The sequence below is a fragment of the Panthera tigris genome, chromosome D1 (genome assembly GCF_018350195.1).
Source record: "Panthera tigris isolate Pti1 chromosome D1, P.tigris_Pti1_mat1.1, whole genome shotgun sequence".
In the NCBI taxonomy this organism is placed as follows: Eukaryota; Metazoa; Chordata; class Mammalia; order Carnivora; family Felidae; genus Panthera; species Panthera tigris.
In genome coordinates, this window is record NC_056669.1 from 102090272 (window position 1) to 102109325 (window position 19054).

General features: G+C 46.4%; 1 protein-coding gene across 1 annotated transcript in view; it reads left to right on the forward strand.

Moving 5' to 3' along the window:
- Positions 1-9661, forward strand: part of LOC102963986 (olfactory receptor 6Q1) — a 28858-nt gene extending 19197 nt beyond the window's left edge. The window contains exon 2 of the transcript XR_001511342.2: positions 8138-9661. The gene's annotated coding sequence lies outside the window, so the exon portion shown is untranslated. The remainder of the gene's footprint in view (positions 1-8137) is intronic.
- Positions 9662-19054: the final 9393 nt, after the last annotated feature.

Genomic DNA, 19054 nt, shown 5'->3' on the forward strand with positions numbered 1-19054 from the left:
GCACTGCTTCTCCACTTAAGTAATTCTGTGTCTCCCACTTCTTGCAGAGTAGGGTCCACGATCCTGAGTCTGGCAGAGAAGGGCCTCTGTTATCCAGCCCCCTGCATCCTGCATCTCTCATCAGGGACTATGCTCAAGTCACTCTCTGCTCCTTATTGCTCTCCTGTCTTGAACCTTTGCTAATGTGTTCCTTGGCCTGGACTATCCTTGTCATGTTTCGTTGCCTCAGCAATCCCACTTGTTGCTCAAGTGAAAAGTCCTACTACAGACCCTTTGTTAGAATTAATTGTTCCTCTGCAGTCTCATGGTGTGATGTTTGAACTTTTATTAAGGCAATGGATTTCACTTTATAGTCTAGTTCCTTTACCGTGTCAGGTCTGGGGACACAAGGATCACCTCCTTGAAGAGATCATAAGCTCTGTGGGTCTAGGGGCTGTGCTTCATTTGTTGTTATCACCCTTGCACCCAGAACAGTGGCTGCATACAGTAGGTGCCAGTTAATATCTGCTGAATGAACGGCATCTTAGCAAAATGCAGATTAGGTCAATAGAGGGATTTTTTTCCCCAATATTTACAGAATGGCTACGATGTGTCAGACGTGAAACTAGGCACAGAATTTGGATAAACTCATCATTGTTGAAAGAACTAATAGCCTTAGATGCCTTTAATGTAGTAAGTGGGAAGGGCATCTTGACAAAATCTTTTTGATTTCCTCTTGCCTGGGTTTTTCTTTCCCAGTAAAGGAGTCTTCCCATCATGTGACTATCAGGTCTTGTCTTGAAGTCTACCCTGGCTGCAGGCTGGACCCTCTGTATAAGGGCAACCTCTTTCTTACCCGGTGTCATGGTCATCTCTCCTTTGGGGCAGGCAATGCAACTGTAGCAGCAGTTTGACTTCTCAGATATGATTGACTTCCTGGTTCCCACAGGACATTTTTCATTGCAGATTGAGGTAGGGACCTATTCACGAGAGGAGAGACAGTGCTGGGGAGACTTCACGGGGGACTGAGCAGCATCTGTGAGTTCAGGTCTTGGAAGAATTACCAGCAACATTCTACCTTACTAGGTCCCTTCCTCTCTTCTTTGCTCCTCCCTCTCCTTCCTTTACCTCCTTCTCCTTTCCTTTCCTCTTCACCTTCTCTCCCTTTCCTGCTCAGGTAGTTACCAATGTGTTCCATGTATCAGGTACTGTGCAGGATATTAGGGAAATAATAGGTAACAATGAACTCTTAGAAGAGAAGAAGAAAGGAACAGAGATGAACTACAAGTACAGCCTGGATCAGTTAACAAAATAGCAATAACCACATACCTATCAATAATTACTTTAAATGTAAATGCACCAAATTCTCCTATCAAAGGATAGAGACTTGAAACTATAAGACTGAAGGAAAAAATAGTGAGTAATCTGGTAAACATTGGCCTAAGCAATGTTTTCCTAGATATTTTTCCTCAGGTACAGGAAATAAAAGCAAAAATGAAGGATTGGAACCACACCAAAATAAAATGCTTTTGCTCAGGAAGCCATCAACAAAACAAAAAGGCAACCTATCCAATTAGAGAAAATGTTTGTAAATGATACATCTGATAAAGGGTTAATATCTAAAATAGAGAAAAAAACTTACACAAGCCAATGCTGAAAAACAAACAATTCAGTTGCAAAACAGGCAGAGGACCTGAACAGACATTTTTCCAAAGAAGAGATACAGATGGCCAATAGACACAAGAGAAGATGTGTCTTCTCTTCTTAGGCAACATCGCCAGTCATCAGGGAAATGCAGATCAAATTGAATTAAATTGGAAGTTATAGATACTCTACTTTCCCATTTTCTCATTAATTGCCTTTGCCTTTAGCAAGCTCCTTTGTTTGGGGAGCCATGGGGTGGTTTGGGAAGGTTTTGTTTGCTGAACAGTCTCTGAGTTGTGTAAGTCAATGGTCCACCCTCCCCTCCCGTTGACCAAGTAATTTAAGTCGGTTCAACATAACAAATACTGCCAGGCGCTTGGAGCTGTGAGGTGCTGTGTGGGTGTGGTCCTTAAGTGGGTCTTAACTCTTATCTTTAGGAGTCCTTCTGCCCACATAATGGCTCTGTCATTTATCTGCAGCTCTTTTCCAGGAAGTGCTCTGAAGGCAAAATGTCCAACAATGGCTGTCTGTCCTCTCTGGTCTGGGAGGAAAGAGATGTTTTTAATGCCAAACATTGTCAGCATCTCCCCATCTTTGGTGAAGAAAACCTCTTCGTGGGTTCTGGGGGTGAAGCCAATCTTCCGGGCTTAATGGAGCACCTGAGGCAGGGACAGAAAGTGCAAGGAAAGAAACTGGTTAGGCACAGAACAGGCCCCATCACTGGACTGTTCTCCCCCAGCCGTGCTAACCAGCGCATGGAGGAAGGCACCTCATCTTTGCACATTATGGAAAAAGAGCTCTGCTTTCTTATCCGTCAAGTCTGCCTTCATCTGCAGTGAGTAGGGGAATGGAAGTCAAGTTAATGGACATCTGGAAGTCTCAGGTGTTGCCTAAGACACCTCACACACAGGCTGGTCTTATGAATGTGGGTTCCTCCACGTCTTCATAACATCGCCCCTTCATACATGTTACTTAGCATCCTTCCTTGTGCCAGATACAATTGGTGATCAGGAAACAGAGACACTCAGAAGGCAAGCACACATTTTGCACATTTCTGTATCCCATGTTGCTCCAAGGTGCATGAACGTGCTTGGTAGATACTTGTGTCACACACACACACACACACACACACACACACACGTTGAATTAGGCCACTAGAACCCAGTAAGACCATAGGAGGGAGTTTTAGCAACTATCTTGGCTAGGTGCAACGCTGGGGCTTGGATATTGAGAGATTCCAGGAATTCTACCGCTTACTGAGGCTGCAGGGAGCATGGCCCAGTGCCCAGCCTCTGGAGCCAGGTTGCCTGGTGCGCCCTTGGATATGTTATTCCGCCTCTCCATTTTCTCGTCATGCCAAGGGGGCCTACCTCATAGAGTCGTGCTGAAGGTGAGAACGCATTAATACATATAAAGCGCTTGCCACATTACTTGGCACAGAAAACCCTTGAAAAGTGTTAAATATTATTACTCTTCTGGCCTTTAAAAACCTCACACTATACAGTCCCGATGGAATCACCTAAAACCCATCTTAAAGAAGCTGTGCCTTGTTTGAAAGCATTCTTTTAGCGTTAGGAGGATTTTCCTTCCGCTCTGACTTTTGTTTCTATGATTTTGCTTTCATATGTGTACTGGCGTGCTGCTGAGTATACGACAGCTGGCTTTCTGGGGGAAAAGCCAGGGCTTTTTGGGGTTTGCTGCTTTCCACGGTGAGTGAGCGCTCGTGCGATTCCTGAAAGTTTTACAAACAAGGGATTCTCATTGCTGTGGGAGCCAATCCTCTCTTCTAGCTGTAGACCCCTGACATCTTTAATAATAAGGGATCTGAGCCCAGACACTCTGGCTCTAAATGCAGTGCTCCTTTTGTTAGACCTTGCTTCCTCTGTGCTAGCCTGTGCCTCAGGGCCAGCTGGGAAGGACAGGGGTTGGATTAGGGCGTCTGGGCTGCTCACCTGCCAAGGCCGGCCACTGCCAGCGTCAGCACAGGCGCCTCCCGGGAAAGGCCCCTCTCCTGGGGAGCAGGTGGTCGGGTTCTGACAGGCGGCCAGCAGGGCTCTGGCTGCCGGGTAGGCTTGGTGAGTGGCCATCAGGTCATGCGGTCTGAAGGCAGACAGGTGGACAGCTGTCAGGTTCTCACGCCCTGTGCAATTCGGAGCCTGATGAGCCCCTTCCCTGGCGCCGGCGGTGGCAGCCCCTGACCCGTATCACCTGCATCCCTGCAGCTCCCAGAGCTTCCCCACCAGGCCGTTGCCTGCGTGCACGGCTGGGCGCCGCGCCAGCAGGAAGTCCTCAAAGCCAGGCACGAATCCCGAGTGGATGGCCAGGCTCAAGCTGCCGCTCAGCAAGGTGTGCGCTCGGGGGCGCAGCACCGATGGGTTGGAGGAGAGAGAGATGGACAAGACCCACGTCCTCCCCGTCACATTCTTCTCCCAAAGGGCCCCCGCCAGCAGGCTGAAGTGGAAGTGGTAACAGGCACAGACGCAGCGGGGCTGGAGGCGACCGCGCTGGTGGGGCTGTGGATGCCGCGGTCCTGGCCGCGGATCCCCTGGGAGAAGGCCCCGCAGCCGCCCGTGCGCCTCGGCTCCTCCCGCAGCCGCAGGTCCCGCCGCTTGCAGTCGCCACTGTCATTGCCCACCGGGCCCACTCAGGTCCAGTCAAAGAGACTCGAGCGCTTGGCGGGGACCCAGGGCTGGTGGGAACCCCGACCGGGCGGAGAAGAGGGGGGTGCTGAGATCCACGGCTTATCTGGGGGATGAAGCGGGGCCGCAGCCCTGGATGGGGACACCTCACCATCCCCTGCTTGGGGTCCACCTGCCCCCAGGTGCTCTCACCTGCAGCCCTGGACCCACCCTCACTGCTCCCCTCTCTGCCTTCGATTATTACAAACAGTTGTGTGTGTGTGTGTGTGTGTGTGTGTGTGTGTGTTTTAATTTATTTAACTTGCAAAATCTGTGCATGATTACCATTTACAACCTGATGAGTTTGGAGCTAGGTACACATGTCTGAAACCATGAGCACCACCTATCCCATAAACCTATTCACCAGTCCAAAGTTCCTCCTGCCCTCTTCCTTATTATATTGGCCTGGTTTTGTGTGATAAGAGCACTTAGCACACTATTTATCCTCTTGGCTGATTTTTAAGGATACAGTACGGTATTGTGAACTCCAGGCACTCTGTGGTACAGGACATCTCTAGAACTTAGCTTGTATAACTGAAACTTTGTGTCCTTTGACTACTATCTCCCTGTTTTCTCTCTTCCCAGGCCTGAACCACTACTCTATTATCTGCTTCTGGAAATTTGACTACACATAAAACGGGGGGTGGGGGGGAGGTGAACTCACCACCCAGAGATAAAGACCTGAGTTGAGATCAAGAGTCAGAGGCTTAACTTACTGAGCTACCCAGGTGTCCCTTGACTGTTTTCATTCATCACATAAGTAGTAGGAAGTCCCATTAATCCTTCTGTGTCTGTCTTTTGTTTTTATTTATTTTTATTTATAAAAAAACATTAAAAATTTTTAAGTTTATTTATTTTGAGGGTGGGGTGCAGAGAGAGAGGGAGAGAGAGAATCCCAAGCAGGCTCTGCACTGTCAGTGAGAAGCCCAATGCAGGGCTTGAACCCACAAACTGTAAGACCATGACCTGAGCCGGAACCAAGAGTCGAACGCTTAACCGGCTGAACCACCCAGGAGCCCCTGTCTTTTATTTTTAGATATTATCTCAGCATGTCTCATCATGCTGCATCCAGGTCTCTCCAAAGCCTATATGCTCAGGCCTGGGAAGTCAGTTCACCATAAGAAAGACAGCACTGGAAGGGGAGGGCCGCCTGGGTGGCTCAATTGGTTGAGCGTCTGACTTCGGTTCAGGTCATGATCTTGCGGTTCCTGAGTCGGAGCCCCACATGGGGCTCTCTGCTTCTTGGCTGTCAGCCTGTCAGTGTGGAGCCTATTTAGGATCCTGTGTCCCCCCTCTCTGTCCCTCCCCTGCTTGCGCTCTCCCCAAAATAAGTAAATATTAAAAAAAAAGGGCAGCAATGGACTAAAGAACATATTGTAGGAGGCCAGTGGGAGAAGCAGAGGAATAAGGTGTTTTCATGCACTGTATAATTCTTGACATTGCTTGAGAAATAAAGGTTCAAGTGAGTTAAAAAGTTGAATAATCATGAGAAAAATAGAAAGAAGCTACACAACTTCCAGAGCACTAGAAGAAAAAGAAAAGTTCAAAAAAATCAGGAAATTTCAAGAAAGGACAAGACAAAAAAGCATAATGAATAGAAAACTATCATAACAGAAGTGAATGAGAGCATAGAAATGCCTTCTAGCTAACTAAATAAGAAGATTTTCTGTCATTTCTAGTATTATGTCTTTAACCTTTTTTATGGAAAGTTATGACAAAGCCACGGAAACAGAAAATCACATAAGAGGGCAGAATAACATCACACACACCGGCCATCAGAGCAAATGTAAAAGGTTCAGTGACTCCAGTTTAGAAAAGTGTAGTGTGTTTTTCATTTGGCGTCTAGACAAACTCTATAGCCTCCTACATCCTTGTTACAAAAGCAATTTATTTTTATGCCTTTGTAAGAATTTTCGCATAAATAAAAAAACTAGAAAAAGCAATCCTCAAGCAGCTAAGTGTCCTGATTGCTGACTGAGAGGCCAAGGTCACCCTCACCGAACGTTTCCATCTGGAACCTTGAGGCTACATTGTTCTGCCCCGACTCCTCCTGCAGCCGACCCTTCGAGAGCCAGTCGGTGCTCTCGTGTTACAGCTCTCTGGGCTCATGCTTGTCTTCTTGTCCACAGGGTGAGTGCGTCCAAGGTCAGAGCCATGGCCTCATATGTGCCTCATGGTACGTGCAGTTATGGCACAGAGCTGTATGCCATGAGTAGTGGGCTCAGTAAAAATTTGGAAATAAGGACCAGTCCTACAATAGGCAGCGTTTGTGCTTAGGCGAGGTTCTCTCCTCCTTGCTTCTGTACCTGTTTTTACTCCTGGAGTCTGGTTGCCTGGCTTTGAACCCCGAACTACTACTTAGTAGCTGTGAGAATTGGGGCAAGTGACATTTCCTCTTTGAGTCTCAATTTCATAACCTGTAAAATGGAAATAATAATACCTACCTTCCAAAGTTGTGAGGATTAAATGAGATAATGAAAATAATGATAATAATACTAATAATAGGAAATACTGATATATAACTTACTATAAGTCAGGCATTTTCCTGAGTGTTTTACCTGTATTGACTCATTTAATTCTCCTAAATATTTGATACATGTAAAGTATCTAAAAAGCAGTTTCCGCTAAGGAATTATTCAAGAAAGGATAGATACAGTTATTATTAAGTCATATATGATTATTAGGTCATCATTAGCCAATGATGCATGCAGAAGAAAGCATGTGACAAACTCATTTATACTAGGGTGTGAATGGTTGACAATAGCCATCCATCACTGAAGAACAGCTACTGAGGGTTAAGTGTCTGCATCTCACTGGATGATTTTTCATTTGGGGCATTTGAGGTCTCAGGGAAATCCAGGAGAGAAGATATTTAATATTTCTTGCGGTGTCTTTTCAAGCTCACAAGTAATAGTCATGTAACTTATTTCCAGGCCTGGTGAGGAAAAATAAGGATTTTGCAACTGGAAAACGATTTGATAAACATCGCTTCCTTGCCTAACAGATTTGATACACACAAAAGATCAAATAAAAGTCAGGTCCATGCAGATGCTTCATAGAAACATCATGAAATCCTGCAGTATGGTCGGTCACATGTCCAACTTTCCAGCTTTCTGAGAAGGGTGGGGAGGAGGAATGAGGTCATCCTGGCCTGGGCTATAAATCTTGAGTGCGATGATCAGCCCTCGGATCATGGGCTGTTAGAGCACATGTGTCCCAGGTTATTTAACTAACCAACCAAAAATTACAGGGGTTTGGCCCAAGGTTGGCAAAGTTTTATTCTATCACAAAAGTTTGTTGGAAAAAATAAAACCTACAATAGCCAACACGTGGAAACAACCTAGATGTCCATTGACGGATGAATGACTAAAGGAGCTGTGGTGTGTATATATAATGGAATATTATTTGGCCATAAAAAAGGAGGACATCCTGCCATTGAGACCACATGGATGGGCCTCGAGGGCATTATGCAAAGTGAAATAAGCCAGACACAAAGACACATACTGTATGATCTCACTTCTCTGTGGAATCGAAAACAAATAAAAGACAAACCCTAACAAACTCACGGAAGAGAGATCAGATTTGAGGTTGGAGGGGAGGGGGAATTGCAGGGGAGGTGTCAAAAGGTAGAAACTTCCAGTTCCAAGGCATGCATATACAGCGTGATGACCGTGGCTCACACTGCTCTAAGGCACATGGGAAACTTGTCAAGACACTGAATCCTGAGAATTCTAATTACGAGGAAAAAAGTGTTTTTTGCTTCTTTTGCTTTCTCTCTTCATCATATTTATAGGAGTCGCTGGGTGCTAACTGAACTTCTTGTCATCGTTTCGCAGTGTGTGTAAGTCAAACGATCATCCTGTACACCTTGAACTTACACGGTGATGTATGCCAATTATGTCTCCATAAGACTGAAAAAAGGAAAAAGGCAACCACTGATTGAAGAGGGCTGGCAACCTCACGCTGACACGTAGTGACCGTACCTTTTCTTTGTCGTGTTGTTGCGAACCAGAGAAAGCATCGCGACGGATCAGCACCCGTTTGCGGACAAGCCCTAGGGACCCACCCACCTACTCCACTACCAGAAACTCCATTTTGTGGAAGAAGAATCCAGGCCCAGGGTCACAGACTGTGATGTCTCTACCCAGTTGCAGCTTTGTTCTGGGGCACCCAGCCAGAGCTTGCTAGCAGTTTCCTCTCTAGATGCATCTGCACCTGAGGGGCTCTGCAGGACAGCAGCTCAGCCGCGGGCTCCGACTCTGGGCAGGTCACATCGCCTACCACCCCCAGGAGCAGTGGCTGGGGGCCGCAGCGCAAGTTGGGTGTGGGGCGGGGCTGGTTGGAAAGAAGGGCCAGGGTGCTCCCCAGCTCCAGAGACCCCGAGATACGGGAATCATGGACCTGCAGTCCCATGGTGATGTCGGGCAGGAAGGCTGGGTCTCCTTTCGCCTCGGACACAGCAAAGAGAAGGCCCAGGACATTCAGGAAAAAGCGGATACTGAACCTTTGAGAGAGTAAAGTGCGGGGGGCAGTTAGCATTGGTCAGGGGTGTTCTGCTGAGCCACACAAAACAGCCACGGAGACTGTCTGTTCGGAAGGAGCGAGGGCAAGATGGGAAGTGGGATTGAATTTCCACGCTTGCTGGAAGGAGGAAGCCTTGGGGGTTTGGGGATCTTAAGCAAGACAGACATACACAAGTAGACAGACAGGCAGAAATGCAGACAGGCACTCAGGTGCGGGAAAGACAGGGAGACAGACGTGCAGGGACTGGCGGCCGTGTACACGGGCACACAGATGGACAAACACCTGCAGAGACAAACGGCCACAGACACAGCAGAGAGCCCTGAGTAAGCGCGTGAACAGCTACCCTGCCTCTGATGGAGACCTAGGCAGGGAGAAGACAGACAGACGTGGGGTGGGGTGACATTATTCTGGCTGCACACTTCCTGGGCATCTTTCTGGGGCGACCCCACAGATTGCAGGTTGAAATGTGGCGAGAAACCAGGGTGGCCTTGGGAACAGTTCAGACGTCTGTGGAAGCCAGGCTGGCGGAGCCCCCTGCGGACAGGCATGGGCCTGGGGCTGCCTTCCCTCTGGCCCCACGAACGGCCCCTCCGTGCCTCTTCCCAGGGCTCTGTTGCCGTGACTCTGAAGCCATTCCCAGGCCGCCTGCTGTGGAGCTCTTCCCTCCCTCAGATCCAAGGAATACTAGCGTGGTGCAGAGAGAGAAGGGGACTTGCCTTGGGTGGTTCGGTGACTCAGGGAGGGCTGGGAGTAGAACCCAGTCTGACACCCAGGTGCTTAGAGCCAAGGGCTGTCCCTGCCAGGGGCCTGGGAGGGTGGATGGCAGATCTAGGGCTCCCCAGCTGCCTCCAGTGATCAGAAGGCACCCCTGTCCCCCTCTTTCCCTTCCCAGGTGGCCATCCTGTCTAGGGATAAGGCCTGGACCCACCGTTGGCACAGTGGCTGCTCCGGAGGCTTCTGGAACCTTACTCATGGCTGTCCAGCACTGTGTGTAAGGGCTTCACGGCCCCGATGAGCACGTCTCCTTTGGTGGAGAAGACGCCTGAGATCCCTGGACATTGGCAGGTAGCCAGGGGCCCGGACAGTGTTGTCCCCCGGGCCCTGCCAAGAGCAGGGCCACCAGGACGACTGGACAGGCCATGTTGGCTGTCCTTTCTTGTGGGCGTGTGGCTGGGGGGCCCCTGGTGTCAGACCCCCTGGGCCTGGCCTCCTCAGGGAGGCTCTAGGCATGTCAGCTGAGTCTTCAGGGGACCCTGGAAAGAAGGTGAGTGAGTGTGGCTGAGCTCCTGGCCTTTGTCCTACATGCCTGTTCTTCCAGAGTTGGGCAGCGTTCTGTGACCCCTTGCCTCACTTGTCCTCACAGCTACTAACCCTCCTTACTTGCTGGCTGAGGTCCTGCAGAGACAGCCCTGCCACCCGTGAGCAGGCAGCGTGCCCTGCCCACCTGCACCTCCTCCCTTCTGGGGACCCTTTTAAGGGGACTTGTGTTCATGAAGTCGTCGACCTCCCTGCCCAGGGGCCCCTGGGCCAGCTCACACCCCGTAATCTTCAAGCCAGAATCACCGCCGTGATGCACAGGGGAGGCCGAGGCCTCCAGGGAGCCAGGCTGCAAAACACACCATTGAAGCAGCCTGTCATCCGCGGCCACAGGCCTGAGGGTCCCTGGGCTGGGTACAGTCGACATCATGCTCACGGAGGGACACAGTCAGGGAGGGCCGGCCTTAGGGTTCAGCTTCCATGTGTTTGTGGCCTGAATACTACCCCAGCTCTGCTGTCAACGCTCTGAGAGCTCTCCGGCAATTCACTTCCTGTCTCTGGGACCTCAGTTTTCTCCTCCGTGACAGGGAAACACTGGCGTCAGCAGGTGGTCCTCAGGCTCTGTTTCAACAGCAAAGTCTGTAACACACCAGGAAGAAGCTCAGTGCTTGACGTCGGGGGGCGGGGACGGGTGGAGATGCCCTCTGGGCTGCAGGGTCAGTGGCCCCCAGTTTTGCCTGCTGGGCCCCTGCACCTCCCCCTGCTTTCTTGGCGCCCGGAGGCCACCTGCAAGGACCACAGTTTGAGGCCTCGGGAAGAATTGTCTCTGAGGCTCCTTACAGGTCTGAGTCTACTTTCCAAGTGGGCATCATGGGGCGAGCATGGGGACAGTCACAACGCTCGGCCTGGGAGGCACTGGGGCTGAGGAGAGGCCGGGGGAGTCCAGCCTCAGGCTCAAAGGGGGGCTTTGGGACCATGCCCTCTGCACCGGGGACTAGCAACACCGAATGACAGGAGCCATTCATAAACTGACAACTGGCTCCGCGAGCCCAGCTGGCAGGCATTCGATGTCCGTGGGCCTCGCTTTCCTCCCCTTAAGGTGGGAGCCATGGTGTGCCTTCCTGGCTCACTCGGCCGCCGAGAAGCTCAAGTGTGATCCTTAGGCGTCTGAAAGAGGCCTGGAAATTGTCAATGCTTTGAGAAGGAAGGCAAGGCTCTGCCAGGATGGGAAAGAGCGACGGCAGCGTGGACGACGTGTCACTGGCAGGTCTCAGGGGTGCTGGTGGGGGTCCGGCTGGGGCGAGCCGGTTGGCCTGAAGGGGGCGCCAGGGAGTAGGAAGCCTTCTGGGCTTGAGATCAGGGTCCAAGAATATAAACCAGGCAGGCCCCCTGCTTCTTAAAGTTTTATTGAAACACACCTGCCATCTTTCGTGTCAGTATTGCCTAGGGCTGCTTCCTCACTAGGACGCAGCTTTTGAGCAGCTGCCACAGAGACCGGTCAGCCCACGATATCTAGAATATTTACTATCTGGTCTTTAAGGAAAAGTTTGTTGGATGCTGCTTTCAAGCTAGCTTTTATTTTATTTTATTTTATCAAAAAAATTTTTTAAATCTTTATTTATTCGAGAGAGAGAGAGAGAGAGAGAGCGAGCATGCATGCACGCGCATGAGTGGGGGAGGGCCAGAGCGAGAGAAGGGACACAGAATCTGAAGCAGGCTCCAGGCTCTGAGCTGTCAACACGGAGACCAACAAAGGGCTCGAACTCACAAGCCATGGGATCATGACCTGAGCTGAGGTCGAGGCTTAACCGACTGAGCCACCCAGTCGCCCCTACTTTATTTTATTTGTAAAAAAATGTTTTTAATTTTTAGAGAGAGAGAGAGCACACGAACAGGGAAAGGCAGGGTGGGGGGAGGGGACAGAGGATCTGCGCTGACAGCAAAGCCCCTAATGTGGAGCTTGAACTCACCAACCGTGAGATCTTGACCTGAGCTGAAGTCAGATGCTTAACCAACTGAGCCACCCAGGAGCCCCACACTAGCTTTTCCTTTATAAGAAATATAAGAAATCAGTGACATTTGTGAGTTTCCTATTGGTGAGTAACAAATTACCGCAAAACTAGCATCTTAAAATGACACACATTTAGCATCTGGTAATTTCCAAGAGGCAGGAGGCAGACAGTGTGTTATCTGCCTCCTCTGGGCGGGGGCGTCTCCCGTGACTGGAATCAAGGCACTGGGTGGGGCATCTATTTCATGAGGATGGCATCTTGAGGGGCAAAGTCCTCTTCCAGGCCCCATCTGGTTGTGGGTGGGATTCATTGCGTGCAAGTTTTGGCCGCGGGCCCATTTTTCCTTGTTAGCTATTGGCCAGGGCTGGTCTTGAGCCAACTCTCAGGTCTCCACTGTGTGGCCTTGCCTCTCAAAACATGCCAGCTTCCTTCATCAAGGTCAGCAAGAGAACATCTCTGTTGCTTTACATGGGGCCCAACTAGGGGCCTGAACTCATGACCCTGAGATCAAGACCTGAGCTGAGATCAAGAGTCAGACTCTTACTTGACTGAGCCACCCAGGCGCCCGAAAAATACAGCTTCTATTTGATGGGAAAACCATTGTAACTTGTTTGGATGTGTAATAGATTATATATATTATGACTGATTCCAAATATATTTCTTGTTCCAGAAGTTCCATAATTCAGTAAGAGTATTGCTTTTATTGTGATGCTGTGCTACACTAAAATTTGTATTTTCATTATATCCCCAAACAGAACTGTTTCTGCCAGTTTGATATTTTCTGCTGAATTTACAACAGTGTTCACAACAATGTTAGATATTTCATCTCTGACGGAATGAACTTTCAACAGCTTTATTCTGATAGGTTGGACGGGAAAATTTATTAGAAATAACAGATGATCTCCCGTCTGACGCATTTAATGCCACCGATGTGAAACTGTCATCATTTTACTGTGGGTAAAATTGTTCTTTTCTTTTGACGCCAATACATTACCAAGTGTTGCTTTGATTTTTTGGGTGTACGTGTATGCACACACACAAAAAATGGGAATGAGATAAATGAGCGAAGTGACCTTTGATGGGAACGGAAAGTCTTGCTTCCGAGAGTGCAGTGTAGACACACCCATGATTTTCAGTCATTTCCGTCTGGCACAGTCTCTGAAAACACGTGTTGATTGATGGGTCTTCAGCAGATTTGTGTCTTCCACTTTTCAAGTCCTTGGAGGCATCATCATGACTCCCACAGCGGGGGATAAATGCTGACAAACATCTCGTGCAAAATACATGCTCATCATCAACTTTCTTGAGCAACACACGCTTCTGTTTTTGTTTTGTTTTTTTGTTTTGTTTTGTTTTGTTTTTTCCTTTATTGCTATGGCAAGTGCTTATTGCAAAATATAAAAGTGATACCAAACAATAAAATACATTGCTGTGGCCTTCTACCCTGCAAACATGAACCAAACCACAGAAATGAAAGCTTTCAGAGTTGTATATGCTCCACTGCATGGTCTCTTAGTCCCCGTTTTCTGCACGCTGTGCATTTATGCTTAAGTGCCTACCCAGGGAAAACCTGTTGGCTTCACGCGCTCTGGCATGGGCCACGTACAGCTGGCTGGCACACCATTGGGTGCCAGGGGGGTGCAGTGTTCAAGGTCTCCCTCACCACCACCCTAAACCAGAGAAATGACCCAACCTAGATCCTTGTGCCTGAGTGATTTTTTTTTTTTTTTCTAAAGCACTGGGCACCTTGTGTGATGTCGGTGGACAAGACATTTCAGTCTAGAAAGAATCAGGGAAAGACAGATGAGAAATGGCTGATTTTTCTTTCAGATTTAAACACGCGTCAAGGCGACAACTCCGTTCACTGTATGCGTGTTCCACACACTACTAGGTCCTAGCATGGCAGACGCAAGAAGTATAGGATGGAAGCCTACTGAACTATTATCTAAAAATGTGCGAATTCTGAGACAAATGCTACATTGACTAGGATGCCAGGACAGCAGATGCAATAAAGGCTCCCCTGGGAGAAATTTGAAGTTGTGAAAGTGCTTTTCCTTCCTTCCTTCCTTCCTGCCTTCCTTCCTTCCTTTCTTCCTTCCTTCCTTCTTCCCTCCCTCCCTCCCTCCTTCCTTTCTTCCTTCCTTCCTTTCTTCCTTCCTTCCTTCTTCCCTCCCTCCCTCCCTCCTTCTTTTCTTCCTTCCTTCCTTCCTTCCTTCCTTCCTTCCTTCCTTCCCTTTCTGGGGCTCTCTCTCCTGTTTTGTAAAGTTTATTTATTTTGAGAGAGCGCATGAGCTCACATGAGCAGGGGAGAGGCAGAGAGAGGGAAAGAGAGAGGGAATCCCAAGCAGGCTCCATGCTGGCAGGCCAGAGCCTGATGTGGGACTTGAATTCACAAGCCGTGAGATCATGACCTGAGCCAAAACCAAGAGTCGGATGCGTAGCCGACTGAGCCTGTAGGTGCCCCTTAATTTATTATAATCTAGTTTAAGTTAATTTTATACTGTTTCACTTTCAATGTAAAAAGCTTATAATAGTGTAATTCCATTTATTCCCTTCCTTTGATCTTTGTGTTATTGCTGTCATCTATTTTGTTTTCCTCTGTGTTATGAACTGTAACATACATTGTGATTTTAAGCAGTCAATAGCTTCTTGAAATTTTTGAAAAAGTGGTCCTTTATGTTCACATATATTCACCCTTTATGGTGTTCTTTTTTCCTTCCTATGAACTCAGCCATTCATTTGGCACTATTTGTTTCACATTTTTATCTTAATATTCCGATTTGTTATTTCTTTATGTTCATATTTATATTTTACATCATGTTTATGCAGCTCGGGCCTGCTGCTAATGCTTCTTATCAGCTTTATTAATTTATCTGAAAATGTCTATTTCGTTGAATAGTTGTTTGCTGTTGAATGCTATTTTCACTAGGTATAGAATTCTGAGTTATTATTTATTTTATTGTATTTTTTTTAGCCTTTGAAAGATGTCATCCATTCAAACATTTCTCTTGTCACTTTTCTCTGTGCCTTTTTGTGTTACTCCAATTACATGTATGCTGGAACATTTGCTATTTTCCAAGATGTCTCATTCGGCTTTTGTGTTTTAAATATTCTTTCCTCTCTCTGCTTCAGTTTGGACCATTTCTGTTGACTTGTACTGGTGTTTATTGATTCTCTATTTTGCTATATCCAATCTGCTCCATTTCGGATACTGTGTTATTTAGTTCTAGAATTTGTATTCTGTTAGACTTTTTTTTTGTTCCTCTGCCTTAATTCCCCATATGTTCATGCTTAAATCTGTTTCTTCTAAATTCTTTAACATATTTACGGCAGTTATTATAAAGGCCTTTAATTCCAACTTCTGGATCATTATGCATCTGTGTGAATTTTTCTTTCAGCTTCGAGCCACAGTCACTGCCTCTTTCATATCTAGTACCTTTTTTTATTGTGTGTTGGGCTTTGCTGATGGCCTGTTGTAGATATTCTGTAAGGCAAATGACAAAAAGTACCATAATTATGCGCTGCTCTTTTCTGCTGGTTCCAAAAAGGTCTTGCTATGAGGGCCCTTACCAGTGAATTTAGCTCAACTTACAGCTAAGTTCTTGAATCTTTCATTTAGAAACTTAACGTATTTGCTGTTATAACTTTATAGAGCCTTTTAAATGATTTCATGTGTAAGAATTCTCTTGGTTTCAACTTGCAGTTGACCTATCTTGGCATATTTGTATCTAACCTTAAGAAAACTCTGCTAATAGATCTGGAGAGAATGAGGGTTGGTAGCACTGGGGCAGGAAGAGAATCAGCTTTGCCTTGCAGGGTAGCAGGTAGCAGTAAGGCTGTGACAAGGTCTTCATGCAAGGCAGGAAGCTCCCTTAAACAGAGAAGGAGATGATGCCTGAGCCAGCAAGGGAGGCTCAGTGGGGGTGAGGCTGGAGGGACTCAGAGTCACCCAGAGTTTCCCTTGCACTGCCATTCCAGTGGGCTGCTAGGTTTTTCCAGTATCTCTCTTTCTCATTCTTTTTCAATAAGCGCCACAGCTTTAAGCCTAGGTGGATATGAAACTCGGTTCTGGACAAGGGGCAGTAATTTAACTGGCAGAATAATTTGGCATCCCACAGCTTAAATATTAGGCTACTTTTCCCATTAGCAGCCCTAATGCTGAAAGTGTAAAATATTTTTAAAAGAATAATAATTTATAGTCCCTAATTTTTGTTCTGTGTTTTGATCAAGACTTTAGGAAATGTCATGCCAGTCAATTTCCTTAAACTATCCAGTGCCTTTAGAAGCAACCACCCACCACAGAGTCTTGAATTACTCATGCCTTACCTATCACACATTATGTGACAGAGACCTCATAGTTCTCAAAGCTTTGTCTTTACTAGACATTACATTACAGGATCAAAATCTGCTATTGTTTCACTGTTCTGAGCTATGGGAGAAGGGAGTATTAGTCTGCACCCTGTATCGTAATACTGGATAGATTCTCTCTGTTTCAGTCTGACTCAGGCAAGATGGCCAATTCTGTGATGATTAGTTTTATGTGTCGTCTTGACTGGGCCATGGGGTACCCAGATGATTTAGTTAAATGCTATTCTGGGTGTGTCTGTGAGAGTGTTTTTGGTTGAGATAACATTTGAATTGGCAGATGAATAAGGCAGATTTTCCTCCTCAATATGGGTAGGTCTCATCCAATTTGTTGAAGACCTGAATAGAACAAAAGGCTCAACAAGGAAGAATTCCCTTTCCCTGCCTGACCATCACTGAGTTGAGGCATAGGTTTCTTCCTGTCTTTGAACTTGGACTCAGACTGGAATTTATACCATCAGCTTTTCTGGGTCTCCAGCTTGCTGACTGCAGATGGTGAGACTTTTCAGCCTCCATAATTACCTGACCCAATTCCATATATATATATATATATATATATATACACATATATCTATATCTATATCTATCTATATCTATCTATGGTATAGTTTTTTGGCCATAGACTCAATGTAGCTAGGAATATGACTTGATTCCTCCAATTTTTCCAATGGTTTCTTGCCTATAACAATCTTGCTGCTGATTTCTGTATCAATAAGATTTCTTAGTGGTAAGCAACAGACATAGACTGATTTAATTAGAAAAGGAATTTATTTAAATGATAATGGGTAGCTCAGAGAATTAGCAGGAAGGCTGGAGAAGTAAAGTCATTTCAAACCAAGAAGAGATGCCTACGCACTGTAAGACCACAAAGGTGTTGCCCCAACCACAACACCGACACAGGATGTTGGATACTTACTCTGGCACACTGGTCTCTGAGGCCTGCCTAAACCAGATGGGGGTTCTTTTTGGGTTAGAACTGTGAGAATTTGCTGATGGGTTGGATGTGAGAGAATTAGAGGAATAAGAAAATGAGGATGATGATTATAATTATTTTGTCTGGACAACTGGGTTCTCCAGGTGGTACCAGAGAAGATTTGAGAGGAGTAAGTGTTGGGGGTGGGGGATCAAGACTCCTATTTTGGGTATGTTGTGCTTGAAAAATGTATGGGTCAAGTGGGATTAGGGCTCTCTTTCCCTCTCTCATCTTTCCTCTTTCTCTGTCCTCTACCCCTCTAGTTCATGTGGCTGGAGTCATGGCCTTCTACAAAACACAAGTTACATATCTTTTTGTTATATATATATTATATATATATATATAATATATATATTATTATAATATTATATATATTATATGTATATATAATATATATATATTGGCTTCAGTTAGTAGTGTTAATATTTTATATTTTTATATATAAAAGGAGTATTTTAGACTCCTTCTCATTTCACTAATAATATTCCCAAAGTACTCTGATGAATTGAGCTTGGGTGAAAAGCCCATGGGGATCCTAATGGCACTTGGCCAGGTGGCAAGTGAAAGAGTGGACCTGTTTCCCTAAATATGGGAGAGGTAGTTTGTAGAAAATGATCTGAACAATCAAGAAATAATCTGATTACTTATGATTTTGTGGAATGCTGATAATCGCAGCCACGGGGGAGGCAGAGTCAATATTGCTTCGCATAGATTCCATTTGTACTTTTACCTTTAACGGCTCCCTTCTAGCAAGGCGGGACTGTGTGACTCCTTCTAACCAGTGGGTTGTGGGAGAAAAGGTCCATTATGATTCTGTAGTAGTCTTTTATCCCCTGCATAGTTTGCATTTTTGACAGTATAGCTATAAAATGAAGGGGCCTCTTTAAGCCAGAATCTCTGAGTGACTACGTACAGCAGAACGCCCCAGTTTGCACGGGGAAAGTATTATGAACAGTTTCAGATTTGATTGTTGCCACAGCAAACTCAGCCTCTTCTGACTAAACCAAACCTCCACATTGATTTTCATCCTCTTCTTTAAACATCCTTTCAACAATTCTTTCAAACAGGAAGTATTGATCTTTTTTTTTTTTTTTTTTTTTTTTTTTTTTTTTTTTGATTAGAGGAAACTGATGTTCCAAGAGGGTAAGACATTACCTGACAAGGTAATTCCATTTAAGACCGTTTGCTGTAGGTCTACTGTTGCTGACTTTGCAGCCTCTGGGAGTGAGTTTTTTGAGAGCAGAGACTGTCATGAGTCAGGTGCTGTGTTTAGGAGGAGGAGAAACAAAAGAATTGGAGATCCAGAATGTAGACATTTGCCACTTGAAAGGCAGAGAGTAGAGTCCTGGAGATACTGGGCACCATTCAGGAAGACATAAGTGGGGGAGTAGTCAAAGGGAGCACCCTTCCTTTTACTCCTGTAATCTGTACCAATGGGAAATTCCATTGGGTTCACGGTACTTTTCATTAATTTCCTCATAATGAGTTGGTCGGTTATCCACACCATAAAAGAAGAGCAAAATTCCTGACTCTCCTCCTGTTAGTATGATTCCCAGCTATAATCTTGCACAGAGAGTAAACGTCAGTATCAGGGAGCACAGAGATGGCGGGATAAAGAGGGG